Source organism: Pristiophorus japonicus, chromosome 9, assembly GCF_044704955.1.
Source record: "Pristiophorus japonicus isolate sPriJap1 chromosome 9, sPriJap1.hap1, whole genome shotgun sequence".
Taxonomy (NCBI): domain Eukaryota; kingdom Metazoa; phylum Chordata; class Chondrichthyes; family Pristiophoridae; genus Pristiophorus; species Pristiophorus japonicus.
Genome location: NC_091985.1, coordinates 224,862,258 through 224,881,319, shown reverse-complemented (window position 1 = coordinate 224,881,319; position 19,062 = coordinate 224,862,258). Strand labels below are relative to the sequence as shown.

General features: G+C 57.7%; 1 long non-coding RNA gene across 1 annotated transcript in view; it reads right to left on the bottom strand.

Annotated features, from left to right (window-relative positions):
* LOC139273809 (uncharacterized) overlaps positions 1 to 16,650 on the bottom strand; it is a 39,623-nt gene extending 22,973 nt beyond the window's left edge. The window contains exon 1 of the long non-coding RNA XR_011595379.1: positions 16,446 to 16,650. This is a non-coding gene — a long non-coding RNA (uncharacterized lncRNA). The remainder of the gene's footprint in view (positions 1 to 16,445) is intronic.
* Between the last annotated feature and the right edge of the window lie 2,412 nt (positions 16,651 to 19,062).

Here is a 19,062-nt window from a genome sequence, read left to right as displayed (position 1 = left end):
AGAGAGAGAGAGAGAGAGAGAGAGAGAGAGAGAGAGAGAGAGAGAAGGTGGGGGGGGGGGGGGGGAAGAGAAATTGAGAAAGAAACAGGTGGAGATATGAGAGTGCTTCTTAGGCAGCCCCTCCCAAACCCTCGACCTCTACCATCTAGAAGGACAAGGGCAGCAAGCACATGGGAACACCACCACCATGTTCCCCTCCAAGTCACACACCATCCTGATATGTAAGAATATCACCGTTGCTTTGGCGCTGGGTCAAAATCCTTGCACTCCCTCCCTCATCATCATCATCATTAGTGAGAATGTGTAAAGAAGGGTTGCGAATGTGGTAGATGGATAGAGAATGTGGGAAAAGGATGGAGATAGGGAATCATGGGAAAATAGCTAAAGAAATGTCAAGATGCAGACAACTGCAGAATCGACAGAAAAAAAAGGGGTTACCAAGAGTTGAGGTTGAGGTTAAACACGGGTCATGAGAAAGACGCAAGGCGGCACAAAGAAAGAAAGCAATCCTAGATAGGAAGGGAAAAGAAAGTAATAGCTTTTACTGATAAGGAGGAATGGAAACTAATTGGGTTCTTTACTGATAAGGGAAGAGAGTGTAACGAAGCTATAACTAACCTGACCCTGACACCAGCCCTAATTGGGAGACTTTCTTGCCTGCCATTGGACGTACTCCGGGGGGGGGGGGGGGCAGGCAGAAAGGGATTGGATAGACCAAGTGCTAATCAAATGTGTTCTGTTTTGAAAATGTATAACTGTTGGTATTTCGCGCCGAAAAAAGGACTTGTCCAGAGGAAGGTAAACAGGCTCTGATTGAGAGTGTCCCTTTGTCTTGACAAGTCCCGGCCGGAGAATCTTCAATAAAGGTCTTTTACAGAAAAGGCAAAAAGGTGTTCGCGTCAGTGTATTCGCTGAAACAGATTGAGGGAAAAAGAATCCGTATTAACAATAGACAGTCCCTCGAATCGAGCATGACTTGCTTCCACGTCAAAAAGTTCACAGGTGTTTCAATGAAGGACTTAAAATTCCAGGTCCCGTACTACATGTTGAAGGTTGAAAGATGCCTGTGCGTGGATTTTTTTTTTTTTTTTAAACGTGTAGTGACCGTTGCACACCAGGCACCACACGGGCTTGACAGAGCTAGGTCTTGGTCCAGGAGCAAGGATTAACCAAAATGACCAGAGACCAGCTCTGCTGCACGGACTTAATGTGCACGTATGTCGCAGTGTGGACGGCCCGTGCTGCCCCTAGGCCCCTCGCCTCTTCTGGTCCCAAAATTCACGCCTCTCCTGGGTCCCGATCATGTCCCGCTACAATCTCTCGCCGCTCCTTCGCCCTGACCTCGCCGCTCCACCACACGGACTGCAGCGGTTCAAGAAGGTGGCTCACAACCATCTTCTCAAGGGCAATTAGAGATGGGTAATAAATGCTGGCCTTGCCAGCGAAACCCACATCCCATGAACAAATTAAAAAAGTCACCTTCTCTTTTCAAGAGGAAGAGACTCAGCCTGTTCATCTTTTCCTAATAGGCATAACCTCGCATTTCCGGTATCATAATTGTAAATCTAATTTCCATCCTCGCCAATGCCTCTATCATTTTTATAATATAAAGATCACAATTGTACACAGTACTCCAAATGTGGTCCAACCGAGGTTCGATACAAGTTCAGCATAACTTAGCTACTTTTCAATTCAATCCTCCTGGAAATAAACCAGAGTGCTTGGTTTGCTCCTTTTAACGGCCTTATTAACCTACGTCGCTACTTTTGGTGATTTTTGCATTTGTATTCCGAGATCACTTTGCTCTTCTGCCCCATTTAGATTCTGGTTTTCCAACTAATATGTGATCTCCTTATTTCTGTTACCAAAACGCAATACCTCACATTTATCAGTGTTGAAATTCATTATATGCCAATTCTGCAAGTATATTAATGTAATAAGACATGTAGTACAGCAGGGATTAGATACAGAGTAAAGCTCCCTCCACACTGACCCTTCAAACACTCCCTGGGCATAGACAACACAGGTTAGTGACAGAGTAATGCTCCCTCTGCACTGTCCCATCAAACATTCCCAGGTCATATATAGCACGGGCAAGGTACAGAGTTAAGTTCCCTCGACATATAGAGAGTAAAGCTCCCTCTATACTCCCCATCAAACACTCCCAGGCCAACTACAGCCTGGTTTAGATACAGAGTAAATCTCCTACACCCTCCCAGGGCAGTTTCCAGTGGGCTTCCGCAGGGCTCACTAGCTGGTCCCTTGCTTTTTGTGATATATGTATATATAAAATCAGTGATTTGGACTTGAATGTAGGAGGTATGATTAAGAAGTTTGCAGATGATACAAAAATTGGCCCTGTGCTTGATAATGAAGAAGCGGTAGACTGCAGGAAGATAGCAATGGACTGGTCAGATGGGCACAACAGTGCCAAATGGAACTCAATCCGAAGAAGTGTGAGGTAATGCATTTGGGGAGGGCTAACAAGGAAATGGAATACACAATAAATGGTAGGACACTGAGAAGTGTAGAGGGACAAAAGGACCTTGGAGTGCATGTCCACAGATTCCAGAAGGTAGCAGGACAGGTAGATAAGGTGGTTAAGAAGGCATACGGGATACTTGCCTTTATTAACCGAGGCACAGAATCGAAGATTAGGGAGGTTATGCTTGAACTGTATAAAAAACTACTTAGGCCACAGTTAGAGTACTGCGTGCAGTGCTGGTCACCACAGTACAGGAAAGATGTGACTGCCCCAGAGAGGGTAGAGGAAATTTACGAGGATGTTGCCTGGACTGGAGAATTTTAGCTATGAGGAAAGATTGGATAGGCTGGGGTTGTTTTCTTTGGAACAGAGGAGGCTTAGGAGACCTAATTGAGGCGTATAAAATTATGAGGGGCCTAGATAGAGCAGATAGGAAGGACCTATTTCCCTCAGCAGAGGGTTGAATGACCAAGGGGCATAGATTTAAAGTAAGTGGTAGGAGGTTTAGTGGGGATTTGAGGAGAAATATTTTCACCAAGGTTGGTGGGGGTCTGAAACACTCTGCCTGAAAGGATAGTAGAGGCAGAAACCCTCATAGCATTTAAAAAGTACTTGGATATGCACTTGAAGTGCCGTAACCTACAAGTCTAGGATCCAAGAGCTGGAAAGTAGGATCAGGCTGGAAAGCTCTGTCAGCAAACATGGACATGATGGGCCGAATGGCCTCCTTCTGTGCTGTAAATTTAATCATAGTGAAACACTCGGTCACTGAGAGTAATACCGAACGGCCCTGAGCTGCAAGATTACAGAGAGTACAACAGGCAAGCGAGGGTTAAATGTGGGACGTTGTTTCTCTCATTCTCTAACACTGTCCCGCAGTGTGGGATTAATAATGTGTCTGTCTGTGGTACAATATCAGTGAGAGACTTTAACTTCTGTCCCCCAAAGGATAAAAGCAGACTTCACAGGTCAGTCTGGAACGGATACTGTGCATGGCTCTCTCTCGCGCTCGTACTGTTTGTGAAGGCGGGATACTGTTATTTCACGTGATGTGGACACACTTGTGAGTACAACACTGGCACATAGAAAGATAGAAAATAGGTGCAGGAGTAGGCCATTCGGCCCTTCAAGCCTGCACCGCCATTCAATGAGTTCATGACTGAACATGCAACTTCAGTACCCGCTTCCTGCTTTCTCGCCATACCCCTTGATCCCCCTAGTAGTAAGGACTACATCTAACTCCTTTTTGAATATATTTAGTGAATTGGCCTCAACAACTTTGTGGTAGAGAATTCCACAGGTTCACCACTCTCTAGGTGAAGAAGTTTCTCCTCATCGCGGTCCTAAATGGCTTACCCCTTATCCTTAGACTGTGACCCCTGGTTCTGGACTTCCCCAACATTGGGAACATTCTTCCTGCATCTAACCTGTCTAAACCCGTCAGAATTTTAAACGTTTCTAGGAGATCCCCTCTCATTCTTCTGAACTCCAGTGAACACAAGCCCAGTTGATCCAGTCTTCCTTGATATGTCAGACACTGTTTCTCTCTCTCTGGTGCTATACATGACAGCATGGCACTGTTACTGAGCGTAATATGGAGACACTGATGCCAAGTGTAAGACTGATAATGTGTGTGTCTCTCCCCCCACTGGTGTTGTACATGAATGTGTGATACTAGTATTGAGCCTAATATGCAGACACAGTTCGGGTGTTTAAGACTGATACTATGCCTGTCTCTCTGCCGCTCACTCTGATAGCTACCTCTGGGTGATGAGGATGGGATGGATAGATCACTGTTAAATGTCCCTCAGTTTAGGAGGAGAGAAAAACAGACAAAGAGAGGCTGGTGGGGCGGTGAACACAATTTATATCATCATGTTAATCAAACATATTTGCATATATGAAGGGGAAGTAATGTTTGACAAATTTGCTAGAATTCTTTGAGGATGTAACGAGAAGGGTGGATTAAGGGGAACCAGTGGATGTGATGTATTTGGACTTCCAGAAGGCATTTGACAAGGTGCCACATAAAACATTACTGCACAAGATAAAAGTTCACGGGGTTGGGGTAATATATTAGCACGGATAGAAGCTTGGCTCACTAACAGAAAACAGAGAGTCGGGATAAATGGTTCATGCTCTGGTTGGCAATCAGTAACCAGTGGCGTGCCGCAGGGATCAGTGCTGGGACCCCAACTATTTACAATCTATATTAACAACTTGGAAGAAGGGACTGAGTGTAACGTAGCCACGTTTGCTGATGATACAAAGATGGGAGGAAAAGCAATGTGTGAGGAGGACACAAAAAATCTGCAAAAGGACATAGACAGGCTAAGTAAGTGGGCAAAAATCTGGCAGATGGAGTATAGGGCCCAAGTTTCCACATGATTTGCGCCTGATTTTTAGGAGCAACTGGTGGAGAACGGACTATCTTAGAAATCGCAATTCTCCACATTTTTCTTTCTGCAGTTCTAGTCAGGTAGAACAGTTCTACTTTGGAACAGAATTTTTTCTTCAAAAGGGGGCGTGTCCGGCCACTGACGGCTGATTTGAAAGTTTCCACAGTGAAAACGTACTCCAAACTAAAGCAGAATGGAGCAAGTGAAGATTTTTGTAGAACTGAAAAAAACAGTTCTACACATTAAAAAATCAGGCGCAGGTTACAAATTAGGCGTCCAGAACGAGGTGGGAGGGGGGAAGGGAAATCATTAAATTCTATAATAAATCCTTACTTAAACTTATACAAATATTATACAAATAAATCCAACCTGAATAAACATTTATAAGCAAAGAAAAGATTAAATAAACCATCTTCCTACCTGTGTGAAAGTGCTTCAGGCAGGCCTTTCGGGACCGAACGCTGAACGGACCGGCCTGAGACTTCAGGTAGGTGGCGTTGGGGAGGCAGAGCGAGAGGGGGGAGGGGGGGAGGCAGAGGGGGGGGAGGCAGAGGGGGGGGAGGCAGAGGGGGGGGAGGGAGAGAGGGGGGGAGAGGGAGAGAGGGGGGGGGAGAGGAGGGGGGGGGAGAGAGGAGGGGGGGAGAGAGGGGGAGAGAGGGGGGGGAGAGAGGGGGGGGGAGAGAGGGGGGGAGGAGAGGGGGGGGAGAGAGGAGAGGCGAGAGGGGAGGGAGAGAGGGAGGGAGAGAGGGGGGGAGAGAGGGAGAGCGAGGGGGGGGGGGAGAGAGGGAGAGCGAGAGGGGGGGGGAGAGAGGGAGAGCGAGGGGGGGGAGAGAGGGAGAGCGAGAGGGGGGGAGAGAGGGAGAGCGAGAGGGGGGAGAGAGGGAGAGCGAGGGGGGGAGAGAGGGAGAGCGAGGGGGGGGAGAGGGAGAGCGAGAGGGGGGGAGAGGGAGGGAGAGCGAGAGGGGGGGGGAGAGAGGGAGAGCGAGGGGGGGAGAGAGGGAGAGCGAGAGGGGGGAGAGAGGGAGAGCGAGGGGGGGAGAGAGGGAGAGCGAGAGGGGGGGAGAGAGGGAGAGCGAGGGGGGGGGAGAGCGAGGGGGGGGGAGGGAGAGCGAGGGGGGGGGAGAGAGAGGAGAGCGAGGGGGGGGAGAGGGGGAGAGCGAGAGGGGGGAGAGGAGAGGGGGGGGAGAGCGAGAGGGGGGGGAGAGCGAGAGGGGGGGGAGAGCGAGAGGGGGGGGAGAGGGGGAGAGCGAGAGGGGGGGGAGAGGGGAGAGCGAGAGGGGGGGAGAGAGGGAGAGCGAGAGGGGGGGAGAGAGGGAGAGCGAGAGGGGGGGAGAGGGGGAGAGCGAGAGGGGGGGAGAGGGGAGAGCGAGGGGGGGAGAGGGGGAGAGCGAGAGGGGGGGAGAGAGGGAGAGCGAGAGGGGGGAGAGGGGGAGAGCGAGAGGGGGGGAGAGGGGAGAGCGAGAGGGGGGGAGAGAGGGAGAGCGAGAGGGGGGAGAGGGGGAGAGCGAGAGGGGGGGAGAGAGGGAGAGCGAGAGGGGGGGAGAGAGGGAGAGCGAGAGGGGGGGAGAGGGAGAGCGAGAGGGGGGAGAGGGGAGAGCGAGAGGGGGGGAGAGAGGGAGAGCGAGAGGGGGGGAGAGAGGGAGAGCGAGAGGGGGGAGAGAGGGAGAGCGAGAGGGGGGGAGAGAGGGAGAGCGAGAGGGGGGGAGAGAGGGAGAGCGAGAGGGGGGGAGAGAGGGAGAGCGAGAGGGGGGGAGAGAGGGAGAGCGAGAGGGGGGAGAGAGGGAGAGCGAGAGGGGGGGAGAGAGGGAGAGCGAGAGGGGGGGAGAGAGGGAGAGCGAGAGGGGGGGAGAGAGGGAGAGCGAGAGGGGGGGAGAGAGGGAGAGCGAGAGGGGGGGAGAGAGGGAGAGCGAGAGGGGGGAGAGAGGGAGAGCGAGAGGGGGGGAGAGAGGGAGAGCGAGAGGGGGGGAGAGAGGGAGAGCGAGAGGGGGGGAGAGAGGGAGAGCGAGAGGGGGGAGAGAGGGAGAGCGAGAGGGGGGGAGAGAGGGAGAGCGAGAGGGGGGGAGAGAGGGAGAGCGAGAGGGGGGAGAGAGGGAGAGCGAGAGGGGGGAGAGAGGGAGAGCGAGAGGGGGGGAGAGAGGGAGAGCGAGAAGGGGGGGAGAGAGGGAGAGCGAGAGGGGGGAGAGCGAGAGGGGGGGAGAGAGGGAGAGCGAGAGGGGGGAGAGAGGGAGAGCGAGAGGGGGGAGAGAGGGAGAGCGAGAGGGGGGAGAGGGAGAGCGAGAGGGGGGGAGAGAGGGAGAGCGAGAGGGGGGAGAGAGGGAGAGCGAGAGGGGGGGAGAGAGGGAGAGCGAGAGGGGGGGAGAGAGGGAGAGCGAGAGGGGGGGAGAGAGGGAGAGCGAGAGGGGGGGAGAGAGGGAGAGCGAGAGGGGGGGAGAGAGGGAGAGCGAGAGGGGGGGAGAGAGGGAGAGCGAGAGGGGGGGAGAGAGGGAGAGCGAGGGGGGGGGAGAGAGGGAGAGCGAGAGGGGGGGAGAGAGGGAGAGCGAGAGGGGGGGGAGAGAGGGAGAGCGAGAGGGGGGGAGAGAGGGAGAGCGAGAGGGGGGGGGGAGAGAGGGAGAGCGAGAGGGGGGGGGGAGAGAGGGAGAGCGAGGAGGGGGGGGGGGAGAGAGGGAGAGCGAGAGGGGGGGAGAGAGGGAGAGCGAGAGGGGGGGAGAGAGGGAGGGAGAGAGGAGAGCGAGAGGGGGGGGAGAGAGGGAGAGCGAGAGGGGGGGGAGAGAGGGAGAGCGAGAGGGGGGGAGAGAGGGAGAGCGAGAGGGGGGGAGAGAGGGAGAGCGAGAGGGGGGGAGAGAGGGAGAGCGAGAGGGGGGGGAGAGAGGGAGAGCGAGAGGGGGGGAGAGAGAGGGAGAGCGAGAGGGGGGGAGAGAGGGAGAGCGAGAGGGGGGAGAGAGGGAGAGCGAGAGGGGGGGAGAGAGGGAGAGCGAGAGGGGGGGAGAGAGGGAGAGCGAGAGGGGGGGAGAGAGGGAGAGCGAGAGGGGGGGAGAGAGGGAGAGCGAGAGGGGGGGAGAGAGGGAGAGCGAGAGGGGGGGAGAGAGGGAGAGCGAGAGGGGGGGAGAGAGGGGAGAGCGAGAGGGGGGAGAGAGGGAGAGCGAGAGGGGGGGAGAGAGGGAGAGCGAGAGGGGGGAGAGAGGGAGAGCGAGAGGGGGGGAGAGAGGGAGAGCGAGAGGGGGGGAGAGAGGGAGAGCGAGAGGGGGGAGAGAGGGAGAGCGAGAGGGGGGAGAGAGGGAGAGCGAGAGGGGGGGAGAGAGGGAGAGCGAGAGGGGGGGAGAGAGGGAGAGCGAGAGGGGGGGAGAGAGGGGAGAGCGAGAGGGGGGGAGAGAGGGAGAGCGAGAGGGGGGGAGAGAGGGAGAGCGAGAGGGGGGGAGAGAGGGAGAGCGAGAGGGGGGGAGAGAGGGAGAGCGAGAGGGGGGGAGAGAGGGAGAGCGAGAGGGGGGGAGAGAGGGAGAGCGAGAGGGGGGGAGAGAGGGAGAGCGAGAGGGGGGGAGAGAGGGAGAGCGAGAGGGGGGGAGAGAGGGAGAGCGAGAGGGGGGAGAGAGGGAGAGCGAGAGGGGGGAGAGAGGGAGAGCGAGAGGGGGGGAGAGAGGGAGAGCGAGAGGGGGGAGAGAGGGAGAGCGAGAGGGGGGAGAGAGGGAGAGCGAGAGGGGGGGAGAGAGGGAGAGCGAGAGGGGGGAGAGAGGGAGAGCGAGAGGGGGGGAGAGAGGGAGAGCGAGAGGGGGGGAGAGAGGGAGAGCGAGAGGGGGGGAGAGAGGGAGAGCGAGAGGGGGGAGAGAGGGAGAGCGAGAGGGGGGGAGAGAGGGAGAGCGAGAGGGGGGGAGAGGGAGAGCGAGAGGGGGGGAGAGAGGGAGAGCGAGAGGGGGGAGAGAGGGAGAGCGAGAGGGGGGGAGAGAGGGAGAGCGAGAGGGGGGGAGAGAGGGAGAGCGAGAGGGGGGGAGAGAGGGAGAGCGAGAGGGGGGGAGAGAGGGAGAGCGAGAGGGGGGGAGAGAGGGAGAGCGAGAGGGGGGAGAGAGGGAGAGCGAGAGGGGGGAGAGAGGGAGAGCGAGAGGGGGGGAGAGAGGGAGAGCGAGAGGGGGGGAGAGAGGGAGAGCGAGAGGGGGGGAGAGAGGGAGAGCGAGAGGGGGGGAGAGAGGGAGAGCGAGAGGGGGGGAGAGAGGGAGAGCGAGAGGGGGGGAGAGAGGGAGAGCGAGAGGGGGGAGAGAGGGAGAGCGAGAGGGGGGAGAGAGGGAGAGCGAGAGGGGGGGAGAGAGGGAGAGCGAGAGGGGGGGAGAGAGGGAGAGCGAGAGGGGGGGAGAGAGGGAGAGCGAGAGGGGGGAGAGAGGGAGAGCGAGAGGGGGGAGAGAGGGAGAGCGAGAGGGGGGAGAGGGGGAGAGGAGGGAGAGAGAGAGGGGGGGGAGAGAGGGAGAGCGAGAGGGGGGAGAGAGGGAGAGCGAGAGGGGGGGAGAGAGGGAGAGCGAGAGGGGGGGAGAGAGGGAGAGCGAGAGGGGGGGAGAGAGGGAGAGCGAGAGGGGGGAGAGAGGGAGAGCGAGAGGGGGGGAGAGAGGGAGAGCGAGAGGGGGGGAGAGAGGGAGAGCGAGAGGGGGGAGAGAGGGGAGGGGGGGAGAGAGGGAGAGCGAGAGGGGGGAGAGAGGGAGAGCGAGAGGGGGGGAGAGAGGGAGAGCGAGAGGGGGGAGAGAGGGAGAGCGAGAGGGGGGGAGAGAGGGAGAGCGAGAGGGGGGGAGAGAGGGAGAGCGAGAGGGGGGGAGAGAGGGAGAGCGAGAGGGGGGGAGAGAGGGAGAGCGAGAGGGGGGAGAGAGGGAGAGCGAGAGGGGGGGAGAGAGGGAGAGCGAGAGGGGGGGAGAGAGGGAGAGCGAGAGGGGGGAGAGGGAGAGCGAGAGGGGGGGAGAGAGGGAGAGCGAGAGGGGGGGAGAGAGGGAGAGCGAGAGGGGGGGAGAGAGGGAGAGCGAGAGGGGGGGAGAGAGGGAGAGCGAGAGGGGGGGAGAGAGGGAGAGCGAGAGGGGGGAGAGAGGGAGAGCGAGAGGGGGGGAGAGAGGGAGAGCGAGAGGGGGGGAGAGAGGGAGAGCGAGAGGGGGGGAGAGAGGGAGAGCGAGAGGGGGGGGAGAGAGGGAGAGCGAGAGGGGGGAGAGAGGGAGAGCGAGAGGGGGGGAGAGAGGGAGAGCGAGAGGGGGGGAGAGGGAGAGCGAGAGGGGGGGAGAGAGGGAGAGCGAGAGGGGGGGAGAGAGGGAGAGCGAGAGGGGGGAGAGAGGGAGAGCGAGAGGGGGGGAGAGAGGGAGAGCGAGAGGGGGGGAGAGAGGGAGAGCGAGAGGGGGGGAGAGAGGGGAGCGAGAGGGGGGGAGAGAGGGAGAGCGAGAGGGGGGGAGAGAGGGAGAGCGAGAGGGGGGGAGAGAGGGAGAGCGAGAGGGGGGGAGAGAGGGAGAGCGAGAGGGGGGGAGAGAGGGAGAGCGAGAGGGGGGGAGAGAGGGAGAGCGAGAGGGGGAGAGAGGAGAGCGAGAGGGGGGAGAGAGGGAGAGCGAGAGGGGGGGAGAGAGGGAGAGCGAGAGGGGGGGAGAGAGGGAGAGCGAGAGGGGGGGAGAGAGGGAGAGCGAGAGGGGGGAGAGAGGGAGAGCGAGAGGGGGGGAGAGAGGGAGAGCGAGAGGGGGGGAGAGAGGGAGAGCGAGAGGGGGGAGAGAGGGAGAGCGAGAGGGGGGGAGAGAGGGAGAGCGAGAGGGGGGGAGAGAGGGAGAGCGAGAGGGGGGGAGAGAGGGAGAGCGAGAGGGGGGGAGAGAGGGAGAGGAGAGGGGGGGAGAGAGGGAGAGCGAGAGGGGGGGAGAGAGGGAGAGCGAGAGGGGGGAGAGAGGGAGAGCGAGAGGGGGGAGAGGAGAGAGGGAGAGCGAGAGGGGGGGAGAGAGGGAGAGCGAGAGGGGGGGGAGAGAGGGAGAGCGAGAGGGGGGGAGAGAGGGAGAGCGAGAGGGGGGGAGAGAGGGAGAGCGAGAGGGGGGGAGAGAGGGAGAGCGAGAGGGGGGGAGAGAGGGAGAGCGAGAGGGGGGAGAGAGGGAGAGCGAGAGGGGAGGAGAGGGAGAGCGAGAGGGGGAGAGAGGGAGAGCGAGAGGGGGGGAGAGAGGGAGAGCGAGAGGGGGGGAGAGAGGGAGAGCGAGAGGGGGGGAGAGAGGGGAGAGCGAGAGGGGGGGAGAGAGGGAGAGCGAGAGGGGGGAGAGAGGGAGAGCGAGAGGGGGGAGAGAGGGAGAGCGAGAGGGGGGGAGGGAGAGGGAGAGCGAGAGGGGGGGAGAGGGAGAGCGAGAGGGGGGGAGAGAGGGAGAGCGAGAGGGGGGGAGAGAGGGAGAGCGAGAGGGGGGAGAGAGGGAGAGCGAGAGGGGGGGAGAGAGGAGAGCGAGAGGGGGGAGAGAGGGAGAGCGAGAGGGGGGAGAGAGAGAGGGAGAGAGAGAGAGGGGGGGAGAGAGGGAGAGCGAGAGGGGGGGGAGAGAGGGGGAGCGAGAGGGGGGAGAGGGGGAGAGGGAGAGCGAGAGGGGGGGAGAGAGGGAGAGCGAGAGGGGGGAGAGAGGGAGAGCGAGAGGGGGGGAGAGAGGGAGAGCGAGAGGGGGGGAGAGAGGGAGAGCGAGAGGGGGGAGAGAGGGAGAGCGAGAGGGGGGGAGAGAGGGGAGAGCGAGAGGGGGGGAGAGAGGGAGAGCGAGAGGGGGGGAGAGAGGGAGAGCGAGAGGGGGGGAGAGAGGGAGAGCGAGAGGGGGGAGAGAGGGAGAGCGAGAGGGGGGGAGAGAGGGAGAGCGAGAGGGGGGGAGAGAGGGAGAGCGAGAGGGGGGGAGAGAGGGAGAGCGAGAGGGGGGGAGAGAGGGAGAGCGAGAGGGGGGGAGAGAGGGAGAGCGAGAGGGGGGGAGAGAGGGAGAGCGAGAGGGGGGGAGAGAGGGAGAGCGAGAGGGGGGGAGAGGAGGAGAGCGAGAGGGGGGGAGAGAGGGAGAGCGAGAGGGGGGGAGAGAGGGAGAGCGAGAGGGGGGGAGAGAGGGAGAGCGAGAGGGGGGGAGAGAGGGAGAGCGAGAGGGGGGGAGAGAGGGAGAGCGAGAGGGGGGAGAGAGGGAGAGCGAGAGGGGGGGAGAGAGGGAGAGCGAGAGGGGGGGAGAGAGGGAGAGCGAGAGGGGGGGAGAGAGGGAGAGCGAGAGGGGGGGAGAGAGGGAGAGCGAGAGGGGGGGAGAGAGGGAGAGCGAGAGGGGGGGAGAGAGGGAGAGCGAGAGGGGGGGAGAGAGGGAGAGCGAGAGGGGGGGAGAGAGGGAGAGCGAGAGGGGGGGAGAGAGGGAGAGCGAGAGGGGGGGAGAGAGGGAGAGCGAGAGGGGGGGAGAGAGGGAGAGCGAGAGGGGGGGAGAGAGGGAGAGCGAGAGGGGGGGAGAGAGGGAGAGCGAGAGGGGGGGAGAGAGGGAGAGCGAGAGGGGGGGAGAGAGGGAGAGCGAGAGGGGGGGAGAGAGGGAGAGCGAGAGGGGGGGAGAGAGGGAGAGCGAGAGGGGGGGAGAGAGGGAGAGCGAGAGGGGGGAGAGAGGGAGAGCGAGAGGGGGGGAGAGAGGGAGAGCGAGAGGGGGGGAGAGAGGGAGAGCGAGAGGGGGGGAGAGAGGGAGAGCGAGAGGGGGGGAGAGAGGGAGAGCGAGAGGGGGGGAGAGAGGGAGAGCGAGAGGGGGGGAGAGAGGGAGAGCGAGAGGGGGGGAGAGAGGGAGAGCGAGAGGGGGGGAGAGAGGGAGAGCGAGAGGGGGGGAGAGAGGGAGAGCGAGAGGGGGGGAGAGAGGGAGAGCGAGAGGGGGGAGAGAGGAGAGGGAGAGAGGGAGAGCGAGAGGGGGGGAGAGAGGGAGAGCGAGAGGGGGGGAGAGAGGGAGAGCGAGAGGGGGGGAGAGAGGGAGAGCGAGAGGGGGGGAGAGAGGGAGAGCGAGAGGGGGGGGAGAGAGGGAGAGCGAGAGGGGGGGGAGAGAGGGAGAGCGAGAGGGGGGGAGAGAGGGAGAGCGAGAGGGGGGGAGAGAGGGAGAGCGAGAGGGGGGGGAGAGAGGGAGAGCGAGAGGGGGGGAGAGAGGGAGAGCGAGAGGGGGGGAGAGAGGGAGAGCGAGAGGGGGGGAGAGAGGGAGAGCGAGAGGGGGGGAGAGAGGGAGAGCGAGAGGGGGGGAGAGAGGGAGAGCGAGAGGGGGGGAGAGAGGGAGAGCGAGAGGGGGGGAGAGAGGGAGAGCGAGAGGGGGGGAGAGAGGGAGAGCGAGAGGGGGGGAGAGAGGGAGAGCGAGAGGGGGGGAGAGAGGGAGAGCGAGAGAGAGAGAGCGCGAGAGGGGGGGGGAAGAGAGGGAGAGCGAGAGGGGGGGGGGGCGGGGGGAGGTCAGGTCGGATCTAGTCCGGGAGCGGGAGTCGGGTCGGGGGGGGGGGGGCGGGGAGTGGGGAGCGGGAATCGGAGCGCGGGTCGGGTACAGTCGGGGAGGTGGGGAGCGGGAACAGGAGCACGGGTCAGGTCGGGTCCAGTCGGGGAGCGGGAACAGGAGCGCGGGTCGGGTCGGGGAGGCGGGGAGTGGAGCGGGAGTCGGGTCCAGTCAGGGGGGAGGGCGGAGCGGGAACAGGAGCGTGGGTCGGGTCGGGTCCAGTCCGGCGTGGCGGGGGGCGGGAGCGGGTGTCGGGTCTGGTTCGGAGGCGGGGGGGGGGAGCGGGTGTCGGGTCTGGTCCGGAGGCAGGGGGGTGTGGGGAGCGGGTGTCGGGTCTGGTCGGGGAGGGTGGGGAAGCAGGAGCTGGCCGTGGGAGGAGCCTTATTCACGCAGCCCCAGTGAGACCATTGGGCCAGGGCTAGGGGCTGCGTGCTTCGGGCCCCTCCCACACAGTTCGGCGCCTGGAGCTACTGGACTTGCGTGCCCACTGTAGCGCGCATGTACAGAGATCCCGGCACTGATTTCAGCGCAGGGACCTGGCTCCGCCCCCCCCACAGCTCGTGCTGGCTTCGCCTTGGGCCAGAGGAACTGCAGGGAGGTGGAGAATACCGAGGTTTTTTTTAGGCACACTTTGTGGCGCGAAAAACAGGCGTCCAGGTCGGGACTGTGCCGTTCTAGGCGCGTGTGGAAACTTGGGCCCATAATGTTGGAAATTGTGAAGTCATGCACTTTGGCAGAAAAAAAAAAATCAAAGAGCAAGTTATTTTATAAATGGAGAAAAATTGCAAAGTGCTGCAGTCCAGCAGGACCCGGGGGTACTTGTTCATGAAACACAAAAGGTTAGTATGCACGTACAGCAAATAATGAGGAAGGCCAATGGAATCTTGGCCTTTATTGCAAAGGGGATGGAGTATAAAAGCAGGGAAGTCTTGCTACAGTTCTACAGGGTATTGGTGAGGCCACACCTGGAATACTGCATATAGTTTTGGTTTCCTTATTTATGAAAGGATATACTTGCTTTGGAGGCTGTTCAGAGAAGACTCACGAGGTTGATTCCGGAGATGAGGGGCTTGACTTATGAGGAAAGGATGAGTCGGTTGAGCCTCGACTCATTGGAAGTCAGAAGATTGAGAGGTGATCTTATCGAAACGTATAAGATTCTGAGAGGGCTTGACAATATGGATGCAGAGAGGATGTTTCCACTGATAAGGGAGACTAGAACTAGGGGGCATAATCTTAGAATAAGGCATTTAAAACAGAGATGAGGAGAAATTTCTTCTCTGAGGGTTGTAAATCTGTGGAATTCACTGCCTCAGAGAGCTGTGAAAGCTGGGACATTGAATAAATTTAAAACAGAGATAGACAGTTTCTTAACAGAGAAGGGAATAGGGGGTTATGGGGAGCGGGCAGGGAAGTGGACTTGAGTCCATGATCAGATCAGCCATGATCGTATTAAATGGCGGAGCAGGCTCGAGGGGCCATATGGCCATACTTTTGCTCCTATTTCTTATGTTCTTTTGTAAATTTGAGGTCATCCAAAACTCGGTAGCCCATGTCCTAACTCGCACCAAGTCCCAATCACCCATCACCCCCGTGCTCGCTGACCTACATTGGCTCCCAGTTAAGCAATGCCTCGATTTCAAAATTCTCATCCTTGTTTACAAATCCCTCCATGGCCTCACCCCTTCCAATCTCTAATCTCCTTCAGCCTCACAATGCCACGTGATGTCTGCGTTCCTCAAAATTGGCCCTCTTGAGCATTCCTGATTAGAACTGTTCAACATCGTTGGCTATGCCTTCAGCTGCCTGGGCCCCGAGCTCTAGAACTCCCTCCCTAAGCCTCTCTGCCTCTAGACATTTCTTTCCCCCTTTAAGATGACCCTTAAAGCTACTCTGACCAGCTTTTGGTCATCTGCTATAATTTCTTCTTATGTGGCTCGGTGTCAAATTTATTTGCTTTGTCTTATAACACTGAAGTGCCTTGGGACATTTTACTACATTAAAAGCGGTATATAAATAAAGTTGTTGTTGTTGAAAGCAATGGGAGCTCATACAACCAGAGCTCCCATTATTATCAATGAGAATACTAGATGTTCATTGGTGGTCTAGGCCCACGTGATCCTAGGATACAAATACATACCTGGAAGACATGTTCCTGTACACTGCACTACGAAACTCGACCGCAATCCTATGTTCCTCTGAGACCACCAGGCAATTTTAAAAAAAATTCTGGTCAGATGTGTTCACCCAAAAGAAGCTTCCAACCGCAATTTTCCACCCAAAGTATTTGTTTAATTTCTTTGCCATTTCCTTGTTCCGCATTATAATTTCTCAGCCTGTAGGGGACTCACATTTACTTTTGCTAATTTTTCCTTTTTAACATACCTACAAAAGGATTTACAGTCTGTTTTTATGTCTCTCGCTAGTTTACTCTCATTTTCTATTTCCCCCTTTCTTGATCAGTTTCTTGGACCTCCTTTGCTGAATTCTAAAATGCTCCCAATCCCCAGGCTTACTGCTCTTTTTGGCAAAATTATAAGCTTCTTCCTTTGATCTAAAACTATCTTTAACTTCACTTCTTAGTCACGGTTGGACTACCTTTCCTGTGGGGGTCTTGTGCCTTAAAAGTTACGTAATTATTGTAAATTATGTATTGATTCTTTAAAGCGAGCCATTGCTTATCTATCTTGATACCTTTTAATGTAGTTTCCGAATCTATCTTAGCCAACTCGCCCCTCATACCTAAAAAGTTTGCTTTGTTTAAATTTAAGACCCCAGTTTCGGATTTAACAAAATCACTTTCAAACATAATGTAACATTCTATCAGATTATGGTAATTCTTCCGTTGCCAGCACGTCCCATGTACAAATAAACAAAATAAACAAGACTCACTGTTAAAAGTTGTTGCTGTTAATAATCACAAATCACTTTTTACAAATCACTCCAGGGCCTCGCCCCTCCCGATCTCTGGAATCTGTTGCAGCCCACAAGATGTCTGCACTCCTCAAATTCTGCCCTTTTGACCATCCCTGATTATAATCGCTCCACCATCGGTGTCCGGCCCTTCAGCTGCCTGGGCCCCGAGCTCTGGAACTCCCTCCCTAAACCTCTCCGCCTCTTTCCTACTTTCAGACCCTCCTTAAAACCTACCTCTTTGACCCAGCTTTTGGTCATCTGCCGCAATTTCTGCTTCTGTGGCTCGGTGTTAAATGTATGTGTTGTGTCCTGTAACACTGCTGAGAAACGCCTTGGGACGTTTTACTCCGTTAAAGACGCTCTATAAAGAAGAGTTATTATTCATACTGCAGAAGTGAGGCATTGAGTGAGCTGGGAGTCCGGCGCAGGCGCACTGAGACCGGTCCCGCCCCTCAGCATTGACGTCACAGGCGATGTGGGCGGGGCTGTGAGGTTGACTGGTAACGGTTGAACGGTCAGAATTTTTGAAATCAAGAGCCACGTGACCCACGAGCTGCCCAGCGAGGCTTCATCACAGTGGGCGGGGCTCTGCCGCGCTGCCGGCTCCTATTGGTGGGAGTGGCTCGCAATCTGCTTCATGCAGCCAATAGACGGCCGGGAATTATCTGAAGGTCATTAATTTATGCAGGAACGCGCTCTGTGGCGGCAGTGCGCATGCTCGGTGCCGCCCTCCCCACCCTCAGTCCCTGGATGCCGCGCAGTTTGCTGTAACCAGCGGTTGGACAATGTGGGGAACCGGACTGATGGTGGGCGGCTGGGGCCGGGGCAGAGCGCTCGGACGGCGGGCGGGGAGAGTGCGGTGAGTCTGTGAGGGAAAACACCGAACTTAACACACAGTCCCGGAGCTCAGGGTTTGGGGACATGCGGGAGATAGACTGAAACTTCCAGTGAGCTCAGACAGTGTGTAACCCGGGGGCCCAGTGAGATCAGACAGTGTGTAACCCGGGGGCCCAGTGAGATCAGACGGTGTGTAACCTGGGGGCCCAGTGAGATCAGACAGTGTGTAACCCGGGGGCCCAGTGAGATCAGACAGTGTGTAACCCGGGGGCCCAGTGAGATCAGACAGTGTGTAACCTGGGGGCCCAGTGAGATCAGACAGTGTGTAACCCGGGGGCCCAGTGAGATCAGACAGTGTGTAACCCGGGGGCCCAGTGAGATCAGACGGTGTGTAACCCGGGGCCCAGTGAGATCAGACAGTGTGTAACCCGGGGCCCAGTGAGATCAGACAGTGTGTAACCCGGGGGCCCAGTGAGATCAGACGGTGTGTAACCCGGGGCCCAGTGAGATCAGACAGTGTGTAACCCGGGGGCCCAGTGAGATCAGACAGTGTGTAACCCCAGGGCCCAGTGAGATCAGACAGTGTGTAACCCAGGGGCCCAGTGAGATCAGACAGTGTGTAACCCAGGGGCCCAGTGAGATCAGACACTGTGTAACCCGGGGGCTCAGTGAGATCAGACAGTGTGTAACCCGGGGGCCCAGTGAGATCAGACAGTGTGTAACCCGGGGGCCCAGTGAGATCAGACAGTGTGTAACCCAGGGGCCCAGTGAGATCAGACAGTGTGTAACCCAGGGGCCCAGTGAGATCAGACACTGTGTAACCCGGGGGCCCGGTGAGATCAGACAGTGTGTAACCCGGGGGCCCAGTGAGATCAGACAGTGTGTAACCCGGGGGCCCAGTGAGATCAGACAGTGTGTAACCCAGGGGCCCAGTGAGATCAGACAGTGTGTAACCCAGGGGCCCTGTGAGATCAGACAGTGTGTAACCCGGGGCCTGGTGAGATCAGACACTGTGTAACCCAGGGACCCAGTGAGATCAGACACTGTGTAACCCGGGGGCCCGGTGAGATCAGACAGTGTGTAACCCGGGGGCCCAGTGAGATCAGACAGTGTGTAACCCGGGGGCCCGGTGAGATCAGACAGTGTGTAACCCGGGGGCCCAGTGAGATCAGACAGTGTGTAACCCGGGTGCCCGGTGGGATCAGACAGTGTGTAACCCGGGGGCCCAGTGAGATCAGACAGTGTGTAACCCGGGTCCAATGAAATCAGACAGTGTGTAACACGAGGTCTAGTGAGATCAGACAGTGTGTAACCCGGGGAGGATGGGTCCAGTGAGATCAGTCAGTGTGTAACCCGGGGAGAATTTTGGTGATTTTCTGTAAGTCCAGACGGGCGGGTCAGGAATCTTGAGGAATAGGATAAAATCAAACAGAAATACTGGACATATACTTTTCTGAAACATTGGAAAAACACTTTACACTACATTCCACTTCACAACATTAATATTCTTCTAATTTTCTGCCCTGCCATAATTAGATCTCCCGGTGAATGGCGGAGTGATTGAGAAAGTTCCACAGCTGGAAGGAAACAGGGATTGTGGACTGAGGAACAATAGCAGGTGCACCAGCACAGGATTGTGAGAGCACCAACCAGGGAGCCCTTTCCGATTGAAAGCGCTTCAATAGATCGACTGGAGAGAAAGGTAAGAGAAAGTGCCATTTACTCAGATACACACCGGTCCTGTAGACAGTACACACAGGTTACAAGGTAAGACAGGAAATGAGACTGGGAGAGTCTGACCACCGAGCACAATTATCCAGCATGAGGCCGTGCAATGGGATGTGAAGTGAGATCACTTTCTGTCTCGAAACACAGTCACAGTGAATCTTGTGTGTGTTTTAGTGTAAAGGGCTTTGATCTAAGAGGTGACTCCAGTTTGAGGCAGAGCCCAGCAGATGGACCCGTCTCTGTACATTCGGTGGGGCTGAACTCACATCGACACCATCAGATCTCA